The 5,925-nt window shown below is 33.7% G+C and overlaps 1 long non-coding RNA gene across 1 annotated transcript; it reads right to left on the bottom strand.

The window, feature by feature from the left end:
* Positions 1 to 4,332: 4,332 nt before the first annotated feature.
* Positions 4,333 to 5,579, bottom strand: LOC137810386 (uncharacterized). The gene is made up of 2 exons (XR_011080900.1): positions 5,223 to 5,579; positions 4,333 to 4,471 (listed from the first exon to the last, which is right to left on the bottom strand). It is a non-coding gene; the product is annotated as an uncharacterized lncRNA (long non-coding RNA).
* Positions 5,580 to 5,925: the final 346 nt, after the last annotated feature.

Below are 5,925 nucleotides of genomic sequence, written 5' to 3'. Positions count from 1 at the left end.
CGTTAAGTACCATGCCTGCATAAGAAGATAAAGGAGCATAAGAATTCAAACAAGCGATGCACACAAGCAAGAAAAACACTAGCAGGAATAAGGGAAAAATGAGGGAAAAATGGGGTACCAATGTAGCCCTTAAGAGAATTAAGGCTGTATTTGAGCTTGAGTAACTCGACAGAGCTAAACACCACTCGAAGGTTGGAGAAGAAGTGGCACACCTCTCATTCCCGCAGGGTAAGTCCTCGAGGCATTTGGGTTTCTTGAGCCCAGGTTCCTTCACCCGGTAAAGGGGAAACCCAACCAAGAGGGTAGGATCGAACTTGCTGCAACGAATCTTAAAGAACTTCCCTTTGAAGCCCTTGTACGATTTCTGGAAGAGGATCAACAATACTCTCCCAACGACCCCATTGAAGCTCACCCACAGCTTCTTCCCTGGGCTCTTGGCTTCGAAGAAATACAGGAATACATCCATAGACGGCGTACGGCCAAAGTGGTCGCATAGGATGGAAAATGCCCTAACGAATGCCCAATTGTTGGGGTGTAGTTGGGCAGCAACGACGTTGACCTCAGTAAGGAGAGCACGCTCGAAATCGGTGTAGGGTAGGTGAAGGGTAAGTCTCTCGAAGACAGTTGAATAGATGAAGCAAAATGGTCCCTCTGGGTCCAACGACTCATAAGAGCAGACAGGTTCACCTATCCTATAAGGCACGACCTTCATGAATCTATCATGCTCCTTCCCAAAGACACGAGATTTAAGGCAGTCTTCGTTCTTCCTATATGTAGCTATGCTCTCGAATGTGGTGAAGCTAGAGATTTGTAGTTAGGGGAGGGAGGAACTAGGTTTGCTTGAGCCATCTTATGAGGGAAAGCTAAAACAAGGAAGAAAAAGAAACGCACAACTCAGAAGAAGAAGTGTGCGCGCTCGTAAAATGCGATCGTAAAACGAAGAACAAAAAAGCAGAAAAATGAAGAACAATGATCGTAAAATGCAGAAAACTTAAACAGTCCCAAAACAGTTAAAGCATGTCAAAAGCATCAGAATAATAGAACTAAGGCGATGATGGAATAAAAAACATACCTTGGAGTGATTATGCTTTGGGGAGTTGAAGATGTTGGGAAGAAGACAAAGCGTTGAGAGGCAGAAATGTTTGAAAAATGCTTAAGAGAAGTAATGAAACAGTGAAAGGAGGGTAAGGGTTGAGGAATTTAACGTATAATGGGAAGCGCAAGCGGCAACGAGCCTCGACCGTTGATCTTGCCACGTGTACACTGATAAAAATGTATGGTGAAACGTCACCTCGACGCACTAAGCACGTCCTGTCACTCATTCGCCACATAGGTCGCCATGGACAATCATTTAGCCTCTTCGCTGAAACAAGTTACAGCTCGAGCCTGGGGGGCTTGTGTACTGGCCAACCTTAGACATCGACATCAAACATTAACATCGGACATTGGTGGTTTGGTCGCGATAATGGGCAACGTAAGTGGGGCCCCAGAAATAGTAACGAGCTGACATCTAGATATAAGAAAGACCTAAATCACGGGAGGGTTCATGCATGTGGTGTGTATAGTACGTTTAGGTCTAGCACAAGTAAGTATTCCCTGGAGGCTTCAAGGCCCATGAGCGTTAGGGTTTCCAGGGAAAGTTGCATGCATGACATGTGAATAATTAGGGCACCTATAGAACAGATGGCCCTGCAACGCTGGTGCATGAGTTGGTATCCTACGACCATATTGTTAAGATTTTGCACTCTAGAAGAGGAAAGTCTTGTGCGTCAGCTGCGCTAAGATTGTGCAACAAGCAACATGATGTCTTCCTAATAACCCTAATTTCCCTTAAGGAAAGGTCCTCGTGGGACAGGGAAGTTAACCTAAAACAACCTATGAAAGGGACTTGAAATCCTTGGTAATGGTATGTCGTTTCTAAGGCTGAAACTGCTTTACATACTTATTGTTTCTTAGCGTAGTACTAACTTGATCGTCGTAGTGCAATCAACGGGTAGGACCCCTCTGTTTCAACGGAGCCACTCTCTATCACCTAAAGGGAGAACATAAACCACCAAAAATAGGAGAAGTCACCACCTACCTCTGAAGTCAAACGGCGGCTGAGTCAACCAGTGGGAACAGGTGTTGACAATGAAATGATAATATACATCTTGAACTTGCGGTGTCTACTTGCGTCCTGAATCTCTTATTGGCTTCCTCTCCTCTTCGTTGACTTATAAAATGAGATGGGTGAGAGTAGGAGAAGAACATGGAGTGTGAAGGAAGAGGGTTCAAGATGTGTCAAAATTTATGAGCATTTTCTTTTCTCTATAGTCTGAATATAAAAGACAAAAGGGAGTGGATGTAACCGTGAAAACTATTAATCTTTTAAAATTTAAAATTCAAAATTCAAAATTTAAAATTTAAATTTCAAAATTTAAAATTTCAAAATTAAAATTTCAAATTTAAATTCAAAATTTGAAAATTCAAAATTCAAAATTCAAAATTTAATTTTTAAATTTAAAAATTTAAAATTTAAAATTTAAAATCTAAAATCTAAAATCTAAAATCTAAAATCTAAAATTTAAAATCTAAAATCTAAAATTTAAAACCTAAAATTTAAAAATTAAATTCGAAAATTTAAAATTTAAAATTTAAAATCTAAAATCTAAACCATAAATATTTAAATTAAATATTAATATAATATAATATATTTTCAATCTAAAGTTCAATCTTCCTGACTCTCTTCAAACAAATCTCTACATATTTCTCAATCAGTTTTTTTCGAATTTAATACTAAAACTATTTTGTGGTTATTGGTGTGCCATGGTTTGGTCACTCCAGTAGTCGTTGTTTCTTTTCTCTGTGGATCTTCAAAGGCACTTTCATTCAACGCATACACTACCCTCTCACTTTCGGCACTTACGATTACTTCATGTATCTCTCTCTTTCTCTCTCAAATTTCCATTTTCGATTCCTTCAATTTCAATTGCTTCATCTCTCACTCTCTTCATCACAGGCGTTTCGTTGGCGCAATTTTCGGCCATAAGTGCACGAACGCAATTCTTTATATTGAATATTACTGTTGCGATCGTGTCAATCCTCTTCTCCAGGTACTACTATTCTTTCCTATTTCATTTCATTTCTTCAAACAAGAATGTGTGATGTGGAGAAAGAATACTCACTACTGGATATTAATTTAAAGAAAAAAAAAATAAATTAGTTTTAAAAATTAAAATAATTTTCAAAATCAAATCTTATAAAATCTATTGTATATGTAGTTATTGTTCAAAAAAATAATAAAATAACTAAAATATTTAAAATAAAATAAATATTGATATAAGTGTAATATTAAAAAATTAAACAATAATTTATAAAAGAAAAATAATTAAGGAGTGGAATCTCCTTTATATAGATATAGATAATATTATTTATATTATTATATTAATATTATTTATTTTATATATTAATAATAGGTATACCTATTAGTTATGATTATTATTATTTATGAATATTAATTATGATTTTATAATTATTCATATTATAATAATATATTTAATATTATGTGTATAATTATTATGATAATAGTTTGTAGGTAATAGAGATCCGTAGGTAATAGATGGTAGGTAATGTTGAATTTATTTACGAATTCAGATCAGTGAGTAATATTCATAGATAATGTTGAATTTACCTACAAATTTAGATTTGTGGAAAATATCCGTAAGTAATCTTATCCGTAGGTAATGCTAAATTTACTTACAAATTTAAATTTGTAGGTAAAAATTCGTAGATAATACTAATTTTTTTATAGTGTCTGTCCAGTTCTTACTCTAATCTCTTGCCACATTTGAACCAAGGATTCTACCTTGACATTTATAAATTAAGATTTATAAAGAATAAAATTATACTATCATCATAAACTAAGTTACAAAATAAATAAACCATTTTGGTTATGAGAGACCGTTGATGTCTCAACATAGAGGAGTGTTCAACACTAAACCACATACAAAAAATTATGAAATCATTTTTAGTTCAAAACTTAAAAGTAACTTTTTTTTTTTGTAGAGGCTTCTTTTTATATTAATTTTTCATTTATACTTAATCTAAGACTCAAATTTACATATACATTTTTAATTAATATTGAAACATATTTGATTAATTATGTAAAGAAGTGGTAAGGAGGGGAAGAAGTTTTATTGTGAATGAGAAACAAAGGTAGATGATTATGTTGAATATATCATACAATCTGGTCAATTGTGAAGGTCTTTAACGCACCGCAATTTAAGAAATTAAGAATATTTAGGATATTAAATTATTAATTTGGTAAAGAGTTACGAAATAATACCGATATACATCAGGAAAGTCTAAAATCATCTTAACATAGTTACATTTTGACATTTTCATAACTAATTAAGCAATAACACCACTTAAAACTAATCTCCTTGCTTAAGCAACACTTAAATCATGTAGGGTAACATGACATCTTCATAACCTATAAAAAAAAAGTTCATTAAAAATATACCACATTAACTTGAGTGTCTCAATAACTTGACTTTCAGAATATCTTTGCAGACATATCACATCCATAATCATAGGACCGAGAAGCGCTAATGAGACAACAATATTCGGATTTATAGATTAATCAAGATATAAGTGATCTGATAAAGATCATCTTAGTATAGTAAGATCACTAAAAAGTCACAATTATAAGAGAAAAATTTCACTGCCAAGTAAAAATTTAATTGATTCTCTTAACTGATCACCAAAATAAACATAGAATGTATTACATTTATGGAAGGATGATCCAAATACGAGATAGTTTGTGTTTTTGATTTTGCCTTGTGCAAAACTAGTAAGACTAAAAGTAATTATTGAGTACATTAGTCTTTAAACAGATTCAACAAAAACAAACCATTGAAAAAAAAAAGAGACTGGAATAATTATATCATCCAAATGAAGGCTTGTGAGAATTATGAAAAACTGTTATAAATTAATGCAATCTATATATCAAATCCAATTCTAAAACAAAGGTAGAGAGTTCATGTATATTGACTAGTAGAGTAACAACACCCTAAAATAGTAAGACAAAAAGGAAACTATATCGTGTTACTGTTGTATTTGCACACACAAAAAGGTTTGATACAAAGGTACACTGTATTTGCAGAAATTTACTAAGAAGAAAAAGCATTATTTTGCAAACACAAACTTCTTTTACATCTTATAACTAATACTATTATTTCTACCTTGAGAAAGGGAAACTCCAAGCCAGACTGCAGGTTTGTCTCTTACATTCCATGTACTTTGTATATTATTCCTAACACTTAACCGCCACATCCACCACCACATCCACCACCACATCCACCGCCACCACATCCACCGCCACCGCCACCACGGTCATGCTTGGTATTTTTGTTGTCGTCTCCGCAGGCAAATATGATGATTGAAATCATAGAAAGAGAGGCAATAATCATGAGAAACAAAAGTATAGGTGGAGAGTGGAGCACCAAACCTTCTTCACCTCTGTTTGCATCACCACCATCAACAAGAACAAAGTGTCTAGCCATGTATCTTTTCAATATGAATCTCTGTATAGTGAGATTAGTGCACACGCGTGTTGTGTGAAATGATGCTTTATAAATTTGGAATACATCATCTAAATGAAGTCAACGGGTATGAAAATACCAAGAACTTTCATCTGCCGTACCTTATCGTTTTCTTGAAGTTCATATTCTGAAGAATAACACGTATATTGAAATGGAAGCTGACTTTTAATTACGATAAAAAAAAATGTATACCTTTGATTTTGTGTTCCTGGGAAATTACTAGGTATCTATCTACCTGAAAATCATATATATCAAATTACTTTTTAACTAATCATTTTTTTTTGTATAAAATGAACGAACTCATGAATAAAAGATATGAGAAGTTACAGAAGACCAAAAATAA

The sequence above is a fragment of the Phaseolus vulgaris genome, chromosome 11 (assembly GCF_000499845.2).
Source record: "Phaseolus vulgaris cultivar G19833 chromosome 11, P. vulgaris v2.0, whole genome shotgun sequence".
Classification (NCBI taxonomy): domain Eukaryota; kingdom Viridiplantae; phylum Streptophyta; class Magnoliopsida; order Fabales; family Fabaceae; genus Phaseolus; species Phaseolus vulgaris.
This window is presented reverse-complemented; position numbering and strand designations above follow the sequence as displayed.